The 20365-nt window shown below is 43.1% G+C and overlaps 1 non-coding gene across 1 annotated transcript; it reads right to left on the bottom strand.

Annotated features, from left to right (window-relative positions):
* Positions 1-3611: 3611 nt before the first annotated feature.
* On the bottom strand, positions 3612-3702 carry trnap-cgg. Its single transcript is given in 2 exon segments — positions 3612-3647; positions 3667-3702. It is a non-coding gene; the product is annotated as a tRNA-Pro (tRNA).
* Between the last annotated feature and the right edge of the window lie 16663 nt (positions 3703-20365).

Consider the following 20365-nt stretch of genomic DNA (forward strand, 5'->3'; position numbering starts at 1 on the left):
ACTTTGTGTCGTGCGTGAATTGAATTTACGTGAATCATCGGTAGTATAGTGGTAAGTATCCACACCTGTCACGCGGGAGATCGGGGTTCAATTCCCCGACATTCCGCATGTTTACAAACCCGCTGAATATTTGGAAATATTGAGTGATATGAAGAAGTTTCTAAGTCATTGTATTCCTCTTTTTTACTGAACTAGATGCACTGAAATTTCGCGTAAAGAAATATGCTGGAATGAATCGAAGGAAATGGAACAAAGCGTGATGTTTGCCATTTGCGTGTGTTGGAGGCTGGATGCTCACGGAGACAGTTTCCTTTAGTTTTATTTCCTGTCATTATCAAAAGCACAACCCTGGGAATACTGACTATTTTCACCCAATTTCACATTTATATTGGCATATATTTGTGAACGATATTCGTGATTTGGGCGTTTGGTCCTACTGAACTCCATACACAAATTGTTCAAACGGTTTAGAAGTGTTGGCGGTTCCTGTGCACACATATCGAAGCCACGTTTTCTGAAGTTGAATACTAACAACGGAAGTAACAAAGTTACACTGTCACTCGGACACAAACGTAAACGAACAGCTCTCTAATGTTCTTCAGGAAACCTACTTCCAAGAAACGGGTTCTCTGCCACTTTCCCGACGCTTCCCATTCCCCAGAATGTTTGACAAAACTTTCAAGCCCCTTTCCTCTCCCCACCGCCGTGTGGCTTCCACCCTCATCTCTTGTTGATTCAATTAACATAGTCCAGCAAATACGGACCCGTTGCATCTGATGTGACACTTATTTTATCAGGTTAACTCAAGGATAATATTTGCACTCAAGATTTCGTAATATTTTTAAAAGAAGTCATTGTGCCGATTTCAGAAGTGGAGAAGTCACCATGAACCAAACATCAAAAAGTTGTGGTCAGTCGCAAAAAAATCATTAGTCTTCATAGCGAATGGATCTACAACGGGAGACTATCGACCTGTGCAAAATATCTATCGCTATTCACTATCCACATACTTAATCTTTTTTCCGCCCATTTAACCAATTTTGAATATTACAGTCGGTTGTACAGAAATCAGGCCTGTTATACAGAGACCGATCCTGTTATACAGAGACCAATCCTGTTATCCAGAGACCAATCCTGATATACAGAGACAAATCCTGTTATACAGTGACCAATCCTGTTACACAGTGACCAATCCTGTTACACAGAGACCAATCCTGTTATACAGAGACCAGTCCTGTTATACAGAGACCAATCGTTTTATACAGAGTCCAATCCTGATATACAGAAACCAAACCTGTTATACAGAGAACATTCCTGTTATACAGAGACCAATCCTGTTATACAGAGACCAATCTTGTTATATAGAGACCAGACCTACTTTGAAGAGACCAGGACTGCTCCACAGATAAGAGACCTGTTACACAGAGATGATGCATCCCGGATAGCTCAGTTGGTAGAGCATCAGACTTTTAAAGTTAACAATTTGACAGCAATCTGAGGGTCCATGGTAAGTCCTTGTTCGGGCGTCACTTTTCTTTTTTTTATTGGTGGGTTTGGAAGGTATTATATACAAGTGTTTATTTGGCTTTTCCCCTATATCATGCAGACGATATTAAGTATAAGATTAATATCGCAATTTGTATTCAAATCTTCCTCAGTTTCTTCTTTCCAAGATAAATGTAAGTGTGGTGACATCTGACTAAGTGTTATCAGAAACATGATAAGTTAATTCAGTTAAACTTCAGTTTAACTTGTTTCGCATGGAGTAAATTCCTGGTCTACCTATCAAATTCCCTCATGATTTTGAAGACCTCTATTAGGTCTCCCCGTAACCTTCTCTGTTCTAATGAGAATAATCCAAGCCTGTCTAGCATTTTCTCATAATCATGTTCCCTCATGCCTCCTACCATCCTCTTAAATCTCCTCCGCACCTTTTCCAATGCTTTAACATCCTTCCTATACATTTGTATCTGCGGATATTTGAAGTGTACGGCTAATTATTGGGACATTTTAGAAAATAATTATGAGCTCAGCTAATGGATATGATAGCGCACCTGTAAACATTGTTGAATTAAAAATATATTTGCAAAATTGTGCTGAAAAACGCAACGCTTCTGTTAGAATATACACGTTTTGTACACGGCTACAATCATAACAGATGTTGTGAATGGGTTAACTTTTAAGTTAAGTGTGGGGGACAACTGGACTGACAGTCAAGGGATAGGACACATCTGGTTTTCTCTGTTTTTGAAAGAATAACGGACAGGGGCATGGGGTCAGCTCTTATCAGTAAATGACAACAAGCCCACAGAGGTAACGGTCTACGGTACCAGTCTGCACAGGATCTCGACTGAGCATTAAGTCGCTGGATTCTGACAGGGCCAACCGACAGAAGGCAACCCTCAAGGATAGCAATTAATGAGCAAGTTGCTTAAACCAGAGCGCCTTGGTACCATCCCGGGATCCTGAGAAGAAATAATCAGTCACTTAAAAGGAATGTACTAATGATCCCACACCACCAAATAATGAGCACCAAATAGAGTCCTAAACTAATCAATCCTCTATCTTAGACAATTAGATCAGATAACAGGGGTCCTAAGGACAATGTGTAGGTGTGTGCGGCACGTACACCCCATGAGGTGTTCACGTGAACCCAGCCTGATTTCAACCAGGTAATCTAATGTCCACACCATGATTGGATGAGCATTGGTATAAGAATTCCGTTAACTTTGTGTACGGGGCTGTTCCGGGTCGTGGAGACAAGGATACGGGAGATGGGGCCGTCCCGGGTCGCGGAGACACGTATACAGGAGATGGGCCATCCCGGGCTGCGGAGACAAGGGTACCGAAATGTAAGACTGAGAGCTAGAAACACTAAGGCTCAGGATATCAGATGGAAGATTGAAAGCTGTAAGCAAGAAGACTGAAAGCATGAAGAATCAAGCTTGTGTGCTGTAGAGACACAGTGTTGAACTCGAGATATCTAGTGTGATATTATGCTGTTATAAGATCCGTTGATTGTAACGGCCTTTGGTCTGACACATCGGGATATTGGGGAATAACGAACGAATAATAATAAATGTCTGATATCTGGTTGCAAACGGATTATGGTTGATTTTATTTACTAAAATTAACTATGTTTATCCAATACTTATGTTTACATGTGGATTGAACAAATCATTGATAAAAATACAATAGTCGTCAATGTGCATTTATTAATTTATTTAAAATATATCTAATTAAATAGGGCAATATATTGCTCGTCGCTATCTGCAGGTGTGGACTTTACTTCCTTGAGCTTCTGTACAACAGTGGCACCTAAATCAGATTTCATAGCGTATTTTTCCCAGTGCCTGCGTGATTCTTCCTCCCCACCACAGCACCACATGTTGATGATGAGCAAATTTCAGAAGCAAAGAAAAACAATTCATGGACGGCCATTGTTGCTTTTGGGCAGGCCAAAATGTTAGGCAAGTTTCCTTTCTCCACAATCCTTTTTACGCAGCAGGAAGTAGTTACCCAGTATCCGGGGTAAAAAGTTGAGAGGAAGTTGAGTGCTTTCTAAAAAAATAATAATTTGGTCACTCAGTCCAAACGTTCTACAAAAATTTGGACCCGTCCGGGATTTGAACCCGGGACCTCTCGCATATATATTTAGTAGCTAACCCCGAAGCGAGAATCATACCCCTAGACCAACGAGTCGCTTGTGCTCCAAGCAACTGAAATTCCAACAGGAGAACTTGGCATTATAAAACTGAATGGAACTTGATTTCTTGAACATTTAGCAAAAATAATCTTATCTTCCAATATTGCTGTCGGTGAGGATGGAACTCACAACCTCGGCATTTCTCCAGGAAATACTGTCCGATAAGTACCACGCGCTAACATATTGCGCCACTAGAGCTGCTTTAATATACTCTTTAGTTCATCATTTCTGTTTTGCTTTAAAAAATGGAAACAATAAATATCAATAATGGAGAGGCTTCATTTGAGGAAAGTCCGAGAGTCAATTTCTTAGACTCGACTTTTTTGTTCATTTTGAAGAAATGTAACACAGCTCAGCACATACCTTCCAACCTCTCCAATCCCGATCCCCAGCTCAGGTCCGAACCACATACAATCCCGTTACGTGGGACGTCGCCTCGACGTGAAAGGCGCTATATACATTTAATTTTGTTGTTGTTGTGGTTGGGTTTGGTGGGCAATATAAATTATCAGCAGAACCATTGCTACCATTTCATTTTCAGTAACGATAATTGACTTCACATAGAATCACAGATAGAATCATAGATTGATACGGCACAGAAGGAGGCCATTCGGCCCATCGAGTCTGTGCCGGCTCTTTTACAGAGCAACTGGCTTTTATTAACCCCACTCACCAGCTTTCTCCCCATAACCCGGCAAACCTGTCTTCTCCAGATATCTATCCAGTTCTCTCTTAAAAGCTGTTATCGAATCGGACTTCATTGCCCTTTTGGGCGCATCATTCCAAATTCCAACAACTCGCTGAGTGAAAAAAATTCCTCTAACCTCCCCTCTGCTTCTTTTGGTAGATATCTTAAGACTGTGACCACGAGTCACAGACACACCTACCAGCAAAAACGGCTTTTCCCTATCTCGCCTGTCGAAATCTTTCATGATCTTGAGGACCTCTATCAGGTCACCGCATATCCTTCTCTGCTCCAATGGGAAAAGTCAGGATGAGGGGAGAGAAGGGAGGGAGCGAGGAGGGGGTAGAGAGTCGAGAGGGGAGCTGAAGGCACGGTCAAAGAGGAAGGTCTTGAGATCGGCCTTGAAGGAGGAAAGGGAGGAGGCAAGGTGAAGCTACAGGGGGATGGAGTTCCAGAGCCTAGGGGCTGAGTGGCTGAAGGCCCGGCTACCGATGGCAGGGCGGTTGGGGCGGGAGATGTGGAGCAGACGGAAGCCAGAGGAACGGAGGGTACGGGCAGGTAAGTAGGGGGAATAGTAGGTCGGAGATTTACGAGGGAACAAGGCCGCGAATGGCCTTGTAGGTGAGGATGAGGATCTTGAATTCGATCCTCTGGGGGATAGTGAGCCATTGGATGCTGGCGTGGGTGGGAGTGATGTGTTCCCGAAGCCTGGTGCGGGACAGCACACGAGCTGCAGATTTCTGAATGACCTACAGCTTGAAGAGCGAGGTGCCGGGAAAGGCCGACAAGGCTCGTTCCCGTAGTCCAGCCTTGAGGTGATCAAGTCGTGCACCAGTATCTCAGCAGCATGTAGTGCTTTAGAGATCAAGGAAAGACAGAAATATAAAAGTAATTGTTTTCAAAATAATTTCACCCTTTTTGATCTAAACTGAGAAAACATAGCTGAGGAAGGATCTTGCTCTCCGTTGGTAAAACATCTTAATGCGTATATGAGACACTGCTCATGATTGATTTCATGTCAACGTGAATCAAGAAATTGACTTCGAACAGATTTGAACATCAGCCACTGATCTCGTGTCAGTCCCGCTATCGTTCCGCGTCGAGGGCGCCCGATTATTCACACAATAACTGGGTCATAGAGCGGGAAATAAAAACACAATCCCATGTGATCGGTTAAAAACTAAATTGTTGAGGATTCTTCCAATTTACAAAATCAAACGTTGACATTGGATATGCAGTGATTAAACCCTGTTCTCATTCATGCTGCTCAAAGCCACTTGCATTTCTACTGCGATCATCGCTGGGGAAAAACTGACTAAAACTGGAGGAAAATACCATGATTCTATCCGATGATCAATTTTCTGTGAATATAGCTTCTTTGACTTCCCAGATTTAGCAGAGGTGTAGGTGCCTGGATCGAAGTAAATAAAATTATTATACGCGAAAGAGCAATGGATGCGAAGATGTTGCAATTGCGAAATCAAAGTGCTCATATTTCCTACTAGATTTCCGTATTTCGTGACCGTTGTAGAAAATGAGATGACAAAATAAAATTGAACACAATAACTGGAAGTAGTATTTCAGTTAGTAATGACATGTCTGTCCATAACGTGGACCACGTGGCCTAACGGATAAGGCATCTGACTTCGGTGAACTTGAACGTAATAGAAGATTACAGGTTCGAGTCCTGCCGTGGTCTTTTGGCACTAATTCAGGGATATATTTTTCTTATGAATATTGTACGTTGTAAATTAGTCTGTCGTGTTCTATGTGACATGGATGCTGCTGTTCTCTCAGACACACGTGTTGCAATTAGCTGGAAGGTGTTGCTTGAAACACCATTGTAGCTTATGCGTGGTGCAAACAGTCTTCCCTTATAAGTCATAATGGCTCATGTTGGTTCACTCAAGCAATTGTCCAAAAGACTGCCATATCCCCTTTTCCACCGCAAGAGTAACAGGACACAGGCCCAAAGAGCAAACTTCTCGTCGCTCATCCACATTCCCATCCTTCCAGTTATTTCTACTCTTCCCTCTACTACAAACTCTACGCTGGCTGTCACCTCCACATTGCCTTGCAAAAATCGGCTTTCTCGCGAACAAAGCCCACAGCATCATGGAATAAACATGTTAGTGGGTAGATCATACTCTGCTGATACCCTACTCCTATCTCGGTTCATAGCGATATGGTCAGAAGAAACCTTGTATACGGCCTGCAGTCTCGTCAACGGCATAACATAAGAATGAATAGAGAGTAGGTATCAAAAAGTTTGACGTTGCTCAAAGTAGATAAATTACGGGATCTAAAAGTGGTGCAACCTACGATACTGAAGGAATTAAGGGTGGAAATAGCAGAGTCTCTGGCCATAATCTTTCAATCCTCTTTGGTCAACGTGTGATGAAATATTGCTGGAGGCCAGTAAATGTTACTCACCTGTACAGAAAGGGGCAGACAGTTAAATGCGGAAACTCGTCACCATTCATCATAACGTTGGTAATGGCGAAATTTCTGTTGACTTTAATTTGAGACTAAATAAACTTTCGTTTAGAAAATATGCGATAAGAAAGGACATCTAACACTATATTGTTAAAGGGAAATCGCGTCTTACAAAACTGGTAGAATGTTTTGGCGAATTATCGCTGAAGGTTGGGCAGTTGATGTGGTTCACATGGATTTTTCAAAGGCGTTTGATAAAATGCCACAAAACAGCTTATTATGAGAAATCGAAGCCCACGGTGTTAAACGCAAAGATGCAACATGGATACAGAACTGACTGGGAGACAGGAATCAGAGAGTGATGGTGAACGGTTGAATTACTGACTGGAGGGAACTGTGAAGTGGTGTCCCCAAGATGTTTTTATTTGGACCACTGCTACATTTGATCTATATAAATGATCTGGACTTGGGTAGAGGGAGTACAATTTCCAAGTTTGCAGATTGTTCATTTCTGATGCAGTCGGAAAACGCTGAGATACACGGACTTTCGGCGCAGTTTGCTTATTTATTAGGTTTGACAGTTTTTTGAGTAAGTATCGTTCTGTCAAAAGAAATAAAACCGCTATTGGTGGAGTAAAAATCCCACAGGTTGTACGGAATACACACTAAGTTTTGAATGATTCTACTATAACATACAACTCACACTCGTGCTAAGCACAACATGATCACATAATAATCATGACGATATTTGCTCTCATCTAATGAAGTGAGTACATCATATTCACTTGATTTATAGCGATCGTGTATAATGAGATTAACAGCTATCAAGACTCAGACGGTAATTCGAGGCTAATTTAAATACTACAATATCACAATGGAGGATACGCTCAGTCGGATCCGAATGACTCAGGGGTTTTTAATATAACTGTGCTACCCGGTCTATCTATGGTGTGATAGAGGATTGATATTTCAGCTGTGACGTTCTGCCAGCTGCTTTCCAAATTCCTCTGAATTCCTCTTCGACTGAAGATCTTATTGTTCAACAATGCCTAATATCACTTTCCACTCCCCACAAGATCGGAGTTGAGCTCCGCCACTATCACTGCTATGTGTGATTGTTGCTGTGTAAATGGAAGTTATTGTTGTTAATATCCACGAAATTTACGAATAACGACAGAAACACAGTGCATAACCTGTCGATTCTTGTGTGGAGGCTTGGCAAATATATGTGCCAGACACCAAATTCACTGACCCACCATCAGCGGGTCAGTATTAGCCAAAGCCCCGCTCTCCCTATGGCAGGCTCCTCTATTTAACACAGATACACCTCACTGATCCTAGACATTAGAAATGGGCTGCAGAATGTCTCTCCATTAAACTCAGGAGATTGGAAACACAAACGTCAATGAATTGGGCATAGATCTTAAGTAACGCCACGACCTTCCCTATCCTTATCTCTGACCTCCTAAGCCCATAGCAACCTGATCGCTCCCTCTGCTCAGCAAACTCTGGCGTGATCCACGTCCCCCCGCCCGACCCGCCCCAAAATTGTCCGACGGTCTTTCAGCCTTCCTGACCCCACCCTGAGGAATTCCATCCTACATTATTCTCGCCTCGCTCCCTTCTTGCCTTTTTCAAGGGGCATCTCAACACCTTCCTCTTAGAACGGGAGTTCATCCACTCTCTTACAGTCCCTGCCCTTCACCCTTCTCGATCACGAGCCCCAGCTCACTTCCAAATCAGTGATTTTCCAGCGACTTGGTGAGCAATCCGATGTGAAAGGCGTGACACAAATGTAACTCTATTTGGATTGTATCATTTGACCATTTGCTGGTCTATAAGTATTGACCTAATGTATCAACTAGGAGAGAGGCGAAACCTCACATACACTGCAATATCAATCACATGCACAAAAATAATGGAATGCGGAGAGCACAAATAAACGCATTTGCTAATGTAGTTTATTGAATCTAACTTTCCTTATTAAATAGGTTTTGCTGTATAATGTATTTTGAGTTACACAATGATACATATGTCGGACTATGATACCTGAAACATTGCTGACGTGACTGAACTTGTTTGTTCCACCATCTATTACTAATGCGATGATAACATCATCTCACAATCTCTATGGAGTTTCCTAAATGCTACAAATATGTGACAGCATTAACTCAATATTACAGAAGCGGATGCTCTAACTTTGCAAAATATATCGCTGCTGTGAAAGATGCCACGAAGATCTGAACTTTTGAATATACAAGCCATTTATTATCCTGTGCTTGCAGCAGTTGGAATTCCCGGTGATTTGAATCATTGCTTGAAATCAGTAGTAGATAGCTATAGATCAGGGATTAGAGCACGCTCCGAGCAACCGACAGAATTTTGCAAGTTTTCTTTCTCCACTTGCCCAACACTCTGGAGCTCTGCCCATAGTCAGCCAAGTTGTTCTCCCTACATATATATATGTATTGCTGCTCAGATGCCACTCCTTGGCTCTTCGCGCTTGATTTATCTATCGCATTCCTTGAAGGTCTCTCCTTTTATGCACAGTAATATGCGGAATACAAACTTGGCTCTGAAAAAGTCTGATGTACGCTTTTTTAACGGCTTCATTCTGATATAATCGTCTCCAAATTATAACACACTAACACTGCTTTGTTTCGCTTTATTATTTTATTCTTGTGGAGTCCTGTAGCTCACTGGTTAGCTCAATCGCTTTGCAAGTGAGAGACCCGAGTACAATTCCAGGCAGGGCGAAACCATGGGCAAGTTTCCTTACTCCACACAGAGCCTAATTATAATCCCTGCAAAAACCAAAAACAAAAATAAATTTGTCATTTTCAATCTACGACTATTTGTGGGACATTGCTGTGCGCAATTGGCTGCCGCGTTCGCCCACAAATATACCGCCAATTCACGTCCTCCTGACGTGAAAAGCGCTATATCAAATTCAAGTATTATTATTATTATTTTAGCGCTGACGTGTTTACTAGCAGAAGCCTCATATTTTTTTGACAGGTCAGTTTCTATTTAAATTACCTGTTTTATTTCTTACAGTTAATTTACTGGCGATTGGGATCCTGTTCCGAGGAAAGTGCGGACTCTCAAAATGTATCACCCGCTATCTAATGGCCATGGCAGCCGCGGATCTGTCAGTCATTGTCTCTGAAGTAACCCTGAAACGGATTGGTGAGATTTATTTTCTTACCTCATATTTGCTCTACACTCCTGTCTGCAGCTTCATTCATGTCACTTCTGCAGCCGCCGTGGACTCTGCTGTGTGGCTAACCGTGGCTTTCACCTTTGATCGCTTTGTGGCCGTTTGTTGTCAGAAACTGAAACAAAAATACTGCACTGAGGGAACAGCGTCTGTGGTTATAGGAACTTTAATTGTGTTGCTCTGCGTGGAAAATATTCCCTTGTATTTTACGTTCCAACCTCACTCTGTAATGTCAAACATGCCGTGGGGCTGCTTTGCCAACGGAAACTTTCGCTATCGACCCTGGTGGACCGCATTTTATTGGTTTGAACAGATTTTGGTCCCTTTGCTCCCATTCGTATTGATTTTGCTGCTCAACGCTCTGACTGTCAGACATATTCTTGTGGCCAGTCGAGTCCGAACCAGACTGCGTGTCTGCAACAGCAGCGCTGATCATCGCAATGATCCGCAAATGGAAAACAGAAAGAAATCCATAATTTTACTGTTCACTATATCACTCAGTTTCATATTGTTGTGGGTGACATCTGTTGCTCATTACATACAATACAGCGTTAAACAGTTGTACAAATCCAGAGGTTTTATTAACCCTTTGAGACTATTTGAAGAAACGGGTTTTATGCTTCAGCTGCTGAGTTCCTGCACAAATACAGCCATCTATGCGGTTACCCAGACCAAATTCAGGGAAGAGCTGAAAAATGCAATTAAATATCCTTTCACAATAATTAGTAAATGTTTGAAATAGTGAAAAGGGAGAAGACAAACATTAGCACACGTTACACCAGAAAAACAAACTTTTCACCCATACATTTATAATCGTATTTGTTACACGGATTATCCTGGAAATCGCCGTTGATGAAAATATTTGTTGTGTCAAATAATGGTTCTGGTACATGTCCGCACCTTCACCCCTTCAAATCTGTCCTTGTTGTTAAGATCAGAAATGTGTCAACTTTTAATTATTGCTTCAATTAAGATATTTTAAGTTTGTTAAAGGCTTGCATTGGCGGGTGTTATTGGAATATTTCTATTAAGGGATCTTCGATTGTTGATGTGCTATATTTAATTTTTTTAATTATGCCGCAAACATTGAGCTTTGCGTGGTGTTCTGTAACAAACTAGCGACAGAGAAAATCACACTCTCCTCCAGAAAAATACATCTATACTAATAAAGACGAAATGGCTTTCTGTCTCTCTGTCCGCCAATAAGAGAATAACCCATTTACGTTCACACACGAATTATAGAGCATTGGAGTGGTTTACTTTGGGGAAGTGTCATGGGAATGTTTGATTGGGGTTGTCCGAGCTATGAACTAAACAAGCTCGCATCACACATGTATGGCAGTTTTGCTGAAGTTGTACACACACTGTTTATGCATCTAACTGATTTGTGAGACATGTTATTGAAATCTACTTTCCATACTGGATCCATGGGTTTCAAGCTCAGCTCCAAAGGGCACAGGTAGTTTTGAATAAACAGATTTAAATACTCTTTTCTCGCCGCACAGAGATATCTACAGAGGGATGAGGTCGCGCATCTCAGGTCAATCAAACTCACGTCGCAGTTGCCTCAGTTTCCGAGGATTCAGTCATCCTAAAGAGTTTCAGCCCATTCATTGTTTTTACTCACTTGATCGGAAAGGAAATCAATGCATGGCATGGGCTTTGTTGGACTGGACACTCAAATTTTAATAATAATAATCATCATTCTAGCATTTGATATAGCGCTTATCACGTCTTCTTGACGTCCCAAGTTGCTTCGCAAATTAATAATAAAATGATAATAATAGTAATCCTTGCGTTCTTTATTTTCTTTTAGAAAGGATATGTTTTCAAAAACAATAACACCAATAGCTTGCATTTGCAAAGAGCACCTCACGCAACGTAGCGCAACAGAGAGCTTGACAGTGATGGAGCTCGACTCCGAGCTGTGAGTGGGAAGGGGAAGTGGCTATTGCATAGGAAGGCCATGGAATAGCTTTGTGAGGAAATTCTGAGGCTGAGTACGACAGCTGATGAAAGACCTGGGATCGATTTCCGTCAGCACGAAACAGAGGGTGAGTTTCCTTGCTCGATTCGCCTCTGTTTTGCATCCGATGGCTAGTCGATTGGTGTAATGCTTTTAAGGGGTTAATATTCCTTCAAACAAAATATTAATAATAAAATAGTAACTCAATCTACGAACGTTTGTAGAAAAATGCTATGCGCCATAATCTGCAGCTTTTCGCCCACAAAATACATATTCAATCCACTTCAGAATATACGGTGGAGTCCTTTGAGACGACTCGAAGACGGGAAAAGGTGATATCTCGAATACAAGAGATAATATTCTTAATAGTGTATATTGCTGGCTGGGCGTTTGTTTTAGCGTTAGGATTTTAAGCATTCTAGGAAGGGTATGGTTATCAAAAGTCCAAAGTGAGGTTTTCAGTCTGATCGTGGACATGGGGAGGAAGTGATTGAGACAGACGGTCAGTGGAATGAAGCTGCAGAAAGATTTAAATCTCCCCCGCTGATGTCGGGAGGGATGAAGCTGGGAAATGAAGCAAGTCTGTGCCTCCAGAGGCAAGTGAGTGGCTCAGTCCATAGGGTTCGAAGAGTTGGAGTAGATTTTGACTGCGACCATTTAAAGATAAGACGGGGACCCGGAACTGTTTCAGATGGGGAGGCAAAGGAACCCAGCGAAGATGATAGGCTCTGGTACTTTGTGTGGGAAAGGACACGCGCTTCGGAATAATGCGGACCTAATATTGTCTCGGGAATTAAAGTGTTTTCCAAACAGACTTAATGATCATTACTGCAATTAGCACGTGCATCCTGAAGCACACGTAATAATGTAGTATTTTGAAAATACGGTTGCATTAAAATAGTGGAGAAATAGCGACTAAAATGCGCGCTCACCGGGATTTCAACATGAAACTTCTAAATTTTTTAGTCATTTGTCAACTCCCAAATCGAGAACCAACACCCAGCAACAACGACCACATCGCCCAATAAGCAGTTAGAATAAAGGGAAAACAAATGACTTTTAAAGTCCTCTCTGAATTTAATCAGGGGATCCACGTAAATAAACTTGTGCGTACACGAACTCAATAACACTAGGATGTAGTCCGTTTGGTAGAACAGGTACAGAAAATACATGAATTGGGTCATTTGAGCTTCTGATTGAAATCATCCTGTAAAGGAAACACAGCGGATATGCCGTCCATTACAATCCAAAATTTGTGATATTGCAAACAGGAAATAAAGGGTTTCCTTCGATCTTTCATCTCAGGATAACTGACTGTCGCACATCCCGTTGCTTTGTGTCCTCCAACTCCTGGGGTCTTCACTGGCCCCCAGTGTGTGCCTGAGAGTCGGCGTTTTGAGCTGCAAATTCAGAACGAAAAGAAGAATCGTGATACACATCAGTTCGATAAGATCAGACATTGCTCACGCGGGAGAAGTCACAGCTTCCTTGATGTTCATACTCCCATGTTATATTATTAACTATTTACTCGAGTTGAAAGGCAAAATAGCAGAAAATGCTTTGCTGCATCTACAAGGCCTTTCACGGCCTTGCTCCCTCCTACCTCTCTAACCTAATATCCGCCTACCTAACTGCCCGTACCCTGTGTTCCTCTGGCTCCGATCTGCTCCACATCCCCCGCCCCAACCGCCCTACTATCGGTGGCCGGGTTTTCAGACTCTCAAACATTGGCTCTGGAACTCTATCCCCCAGTGCCTTCGCCTTGCCTTCTCCCTTTCCTCCTTCAAGGCCGGATTCAAGACCTTACTATTTGACCGTGCCTTGAGCTCCCAAGTCGACTCTCTACCCCCTCCTCGTTCCCTATCTTCCCACACCTCAACCTGACCATTTCCCCCTCAATGGGGAAATTCACCATCAAACTGGGCTGCGAGATAGCGGAATAAACCTTTGCGTAGACACCACCACCCTCGAGACACGATCAGCTTTGGCACGAGGTTTGCTACAAAAGGAGAGAAATAGAAATGATCAAACAAATTGATCCATTTCTACAGTTGATTCAGTGGCGATCAAGCGAAGACTGTGGAGATTATTCTGACACAACAGTCTATCCTGCAACATGAAATCCCAACCTTGTGGATTTCATCGGAAAAGGCACAGAACCTGCTTCGCTGTACAACACCATCTGGCCTACACTCAGAGTAGCAATGTGTTTGCCGAATCCCAGGCTTGGGTGAACCGTCGGCCAAAACAGAGGAGTGAAGTCTGCAACATTTATGTCATTCACTTTCAAACCGATAAGAGGAGAGAGATATACATAGACAGGCAGAGACACCGAGAGATATAAACGTAGTCAAAGATAGGCACAGACAGATGTACACAGACAGATAGATATACAGAAGTATATACACAATACGTGTAGTCAGAAAAACAGACGGATGCAGATACACGTAACAAAACAAAAAAAAATATTTGTGAAGGACCACTTATGTCAGAAAGACATTCCAGTACGCAGCAGAAGTAGTGGATTTTGTCCCGAGCCCCAGTTGGGTTCTGGAGAGCTGGAGGGCAAGGGGTTGGGGAGTTTGCTAAGTTGTGGCAGAAGAGCAGCTCTTCGGAAGGGACTTGCAGGTGGCAATATAGATTGTAAGATGGAAGGATTGGATTGTGGGATATAGTTCTGGAGACAGGGGGCAGATATGCTGAATGCCTGAACGCCAATGATGAGGCAGAAATTGCAAGGGAACTGAAGCAGGTGTCCACCTGCCAAAGGGAACGGGCAGGCTGTTATGGAATTAGACCATCAGAAGTGTTGTGGGGCAGTATCATGGAATATCATGGAAGGTATGTTTGCACGAGGGTTCTCAACTCAATTCTCTGAGGGATGGGGAGGACACCAGCTGCAGAGTTCTGAATAACATGCAGCTCATGGAGGGAAGATTTGGGGAGTCCAGCGAGCAGACAGTTGATGCAGTCAAGTCGGTACGTGATGAAAGCGATGATAAGGGTCACTGCAGTTTGTGGTGAGAGGCAGTGGCGGATGCTGGATATGTTGCGGAGGTGGAGAAAGGCGGAGTAGGTCACGGCGCCAATGTGGGGTTTGATGGACAGCAGATGGTAGAACAGGTCTCCGAGGTTCCGTATTCGCTCCTGAGGTGTAGTGTGCAACCATGAAATGTGATACTTTTCAGCGCCTGAGCTGAGGAGGCGCTGATCGCTGCCCAGAAGTGCCTCTGTCTTGCCAATATTAATCCGAAAGAAGTTGGCTCCTGTCTAGGACTTGATGTCCGCCAAACCTTTACCCAACTGTCACTCCATACCGTCAACCACAAGAAACAGCGCACCACATCACCCCACATCTCACTGAAAGTACTTGAATGGCCGGCTTTAAGGTCAGGGATTTCACGCCGCAGCACCACCCTCTCTTTCTGGTTTGCTTACATACGCAGTCTTCTCGCCTCCTGCACTGAGCTAACGCTGACATTCCCTATGTGTCTCTGCCCACTTCCTGCACTGATCTAACACTTACCTTCACTGTTTGACTCAGCCCACCTCCTGCACTGAGCTGACACTGAGTTTATCTATGTTTCTTGCCCACTTCCTGCACTGCAATAACAATTACCTTCCTTGTGTTTCCTGTACAAACCGCTATCAAATGACCTTATTCATCTCGTACATTGTCCAGATCAGATGTGATTTCCGACCAGAAAGAGCTGTGTGCAGAAGCTTACAAAATTATTCCTTCTTCCATTGATCAAACGGGAAGCCAACGTTTTTGTTCATCAGCCAATACCCTCAGAGTGCGTTTGTGTCGTTGGCCGTTCGATCACTTTGATTCCAGCGTAGATTAGTTTCACTCCTCCAGGTCCAGCAATGCCATTCATCGACACGATTAAATATCTTCCGGCAAGTAATTTATCGATTAATTCCGAATGCTTCCGGAACATAGGTGGAAGGAAGCCGATGAATTCCAAGAACGAAGTAAGAGATGTTCCAACTTGTCAATCAACCAAGTGAGGAGGGTGTTGGAATACTTTGAAAACAAAGACAACCGAGCCGATCAAGTTTTTCTTGAATTAATTCAGCTGTTAGAAAGCAATTGAAGAATAATATATTTATTCCAGAAGAGGACCGTCCCTGGGTGTGTTTGAACCACCGACCTTTCGGTTAGCAGCCGACCTCGCTGACCAATTGCGCCACAGTAACTTCTGTCCACAACCTTTTCAAGCGTCAGACAGCTTTCTCGCAACCTTTATTTTCAAAGCATTCCAGCACAGCTTAAATAAAATGACTGGTAGCTATCTGCGAATACGTAACTCTTATATTTCTACCTACATTTCACGTTATTCTTCAAAAAGATTTGTTCCCAAATTAGTTGCTGATTTGATCCATATCAAATTTTAAGGCCATTTGTACTTCACTTAAATGTATGTTGTGGGAGAACATGAAGCCTGATGAGCAAACAATCCCACGTCACACTGTGGTCAGTGTTCCCATCTATTTGCATTCAGATTTCACCTTTCAATATCTAATTTACAGATGTTGTCGTTCCTTACTAACCAGGGATTGCTTGTGACAGCAAACATATCAAGCAAAAGCTGCACTTTTCTTGCAAAAAGTGTCAACAGACGACTCTGTCGCTCAATGGATTGGAAGGTAAACTCGATGGTGGAAAGCAAGCTCAGTGTGCGTTGGTATTCTGTCGCCCAGAAAATGTTATGCTCTCATGTTTTAAACCTTTTTATTTTACCATGTATTCAATGTGGGTTACAGGCTTCCATGTCCTCCTGCTCCAGCTCACAACAACAAGAACAACAACTTGCATCTATCAAGCGCCCTCCACGCCGGACAGCGTCTCAGAGCGCTTCACCGTAATGTATCACGGGACCGAGCCAGTGGGAGGGGAGGGAATGTGACCAAATTCGCGCTCGAATACAAAGGTCTTGAGAAGAGGCCTGAAAATGGGAAGGGCGGGAGAGAGGGAAAGGGAGTGAGGAAGGCAGTTCCGGAGCCTCCGGGCGCAGTGGCTGAAGACACGGCCCCCGAATGTGGAGCGGAGTAATCGGGGGACGAGGAGTAGGCCAGACCCGGAGGAACGAAGGCAACCTCTTCCCGGTATGAATGACAATACTCAACGTAAATTGTTATGGTTGTTATGATGGATTAAGTGACGTGTTGAATGGAAGTAAAGAAACTGTGAACAGATCTCCAGTAGATCCTGAATGGTGTTGCAGAATACAATAGTGTTCAACACAATCTTGTCATCGGATCGTCACATGATAATCTCTTTCTTTCTTTCTTTCTTTCTTTCTTTCTTGCTTTCTTGCTTTCTTGCTTTCTTGCTTTCTTGCTCACATACTCTCTTTCTCTCTCCCTCTGTCGACCCCAACTACTAGGCCATCTTTGGCTCTCTCGGCTTTAGAAAACGTGAATCTGCACTGATAATCAGGGAAGTATCCAATTTACATTAAAAAAAGATGCAATTGTCAGCGAACGTCACGTCTCAATTTTGCAACTGTCAAAAAATAATTTTACAGGTATAAATTGTTGCTAGAAATAATCAATTGAGAACATTGCGCTGTAAGAGAGTTGTTTTTCATGCAATACATATGTTCAATGAGTGTGAAATAACATCGATGATGATACCAATTAATTCATCCCTGGAGCATTGCCGTTATTATAAAGTTCTTTTCATGCTGCCAATTCATTCTGTTCATAGAAGCCATCCTTCACAAAAAACGCAAGAGTGCTTGTCTGCTGGAAAACATGGTATATTTCACCACTTATGACGTGGAAGTAATTTACTACCCCATTCTTGCAACCGTTGGAGTTCCTGGTAAGATATTTTAACATAAGAATTATTATGAAACTCCTTGACTCACTGTGTATTCTGTTAATTGTCATTCTGTCTGGCTCAGTGAATTTACTCAAACATTCACGGTGGGTGGAGGGTGAAGGTAACTGTTGTCTCCTTGGAACTGAACTGGTTCCATGAAGAAATAGTTGGCAAACGAATTTCATAACCCAGTCAATCCTCTGGATGTGTCGATAATGGTTGCTGAGGCAGGTTCGTGAGTCGGAAGTCAGAGTGAGAGTGCATCCGAATATTGCTCCCGGTTAATAAGCTGAATCCGACTGGCTCATCAGTACGACCTGGAGCGAATAGGGATTGATTCTCTCTGCAACTGTTACCCCTGAAAGCCGAATCGCGACCTCGTAGGTTGTTGCGAGATAGAGAAGGAGCAGCAAAGCATACCGGACAGTATATTTAATTGCCATCCCTGCTGTATTTAGTTGCTTAGTTTCCAGCAATGACTGCAATGCATAAGCTGACTGAGATCAGCAAATCTTGGCCCTCTGTCAGCAACTCCCATTCTGCGCTGAGTAAACTTGAGTGTTTGGAAAACAGGATACAAACATCGATCGGGAGATTTTTCTTTGCATTCGAGGCACATGGAAATTTCCCTGTGTATTCGGCATACATATGATGAACACTTAATTGGATTTCTGAATGTTTCGGACACCCGACAGGCAAGACTCTCAGTTTAAGCTCCATTTTGCTACATTGAACTCACAATCGAGGTTCACATTGCAATGCTGAGAAGAGGTACACTGTCAGAGATGCTGTCCTTCAGATCATGGTAACTCGGTTGAAAATTTTATCTGAAGTAACTCATCTCTGATAATGTAACTGGCCCGTTTCCGACAGTAATTTGCGATGCTTGTCAACTTGGAAGCAGTTCAGCCCCAAGCAGTACCCTCCAGTGCTGTAACACGCAAAGTCTAGGCTGACACAGAAGTGTATTTTTGGAAATGCTTTGCATTGATGGAAATACCTTCCTTCCGATGAGACAGATGCACTATTTGACTGGTCGGGTTGACTTTAAAAAAACAATAACATTTTGAGCAGAGAGTGACACTTTACCCGATGTTCTGACAAACAATCACACAAAGAAAATTCGTCAATTGATTCTTTCCTTCTTTGGGGAAATTGGCTACTCAATTCACCATCAAAGATACTCATTCTCGACGGAACCAAATTAACAGATTTGAAGTCTCTGAGCCAGATACACTGTATGGATTCTGATTATTGTCTCGCTTCTCTGACTTTCTTCCTAGTTAACTTGTTGGCGATTCTGATCCTCGCCCGGGGAAATTGCGGTCTCTCCAAAGGCGTCACTCTTTACTTGGTATGCGTGGCAGCGGCAGATCTGATGGTCATTATCACTGATGTAATATTCAATCGCATTAATAATTTTTATTTCCCGATTAGTTTCTTATCTTACACTCCCGTGTGCAGTATCTGAGTTGTTTTGGTGGCTTTAGCCACAAAATGTTCAGTCTGGTTTACAGTTGCTTTCACTTTCGATCGTTTTGTGGCTATTTGTCATCAGAAGTTGAAAACTACATATTGCACTGTGAATTCCGCTATTTATATTATTATAACATTGACTTTGCTAAACTGTGCACAAAGTATTCCATGGTATTTTGTATTTACTCGTATGGTAATCATTAACAATTTTCCATTTTACTGCCTTGGAAAACCAAGCTATTCCACATTGCCAATATGGAGAGTGTTTGCATGGTTCAACAGAGTTTTCACTCCTCTGTAAATATATCTAAGTTAAGTTCCTCGTCTTCTGGAAGGTTTTCGATCCAAAGCCTCTTCATGACGCAAGACGAAAGTGAGTATCAAGAAAAATTCAATTCCAACCTGGCTAAGTCTGGTAAAATTTCTATCCATAATGTTTATTTTAGCTCCAAGATCCGAGCAAAGATCGAGAGTGGACTCGTTGAATTCCTCCTCCTTGAAAGAGGTTGTAGGCAAGGTCACCCACGCCATTCAATGTGTTCAATAATCATGTTGAATCATGTCCTTTCTCCCTCACATCCGCACTACAACTGGCACCGCCTTCCATCACCTTCGGAACATCGCCAGACTACGGCACGACCTCACCCCTCACGCTGCTGAAACCCTGGTCCACGCCTTTGTCACCTCAAGGCTGGACTATGGGAACTCTCTCCTTGCGGCCTTCCCGCCACCTGCCTCCACAAGCTGCAGGTCATTCAGAACTCTGCAGCTCGTGTACTGTCCCGCACCAGGCTTCGGGACCACATCACTCCCACCCTCGCTCGCCTCCACTGGCTCCCTATCCCCCAGAGGATTGATTTCAAGATCCTCATTCTCACCTACAAGGCCATTCACGGCCTTGCTCCCTCCTACCTCTCCAACCTACTATCCCCCTACCTACCTGCACGTACCCTCCGTTCCTCTGGCTCTGGTCTGCTCCATGTCCGCCGCCCCAACCGCCCTACCATCGGTGGTCGGGCCTTCAGCCTCTCAGCCCCCAGGCT

Source organism: Callorhinchus milii, unplaced genomic scaffold (genome assembly GCF_018977255.1).
Source record: "Callorhinchus milii isolate IMCB2004 unplaced genomic scaffold, IMCB_Cmil_1.0 Scaffold1026, whole genome shotgun sequence".
NCBI classification, from domain to species: domain Eukaryota; kingdom Metazoa; phylum Chordata; class Chondrichthyes; order Chimaeriformes; family Callorhinchidae; genus Callorhinchus; species Callorhinchus milii.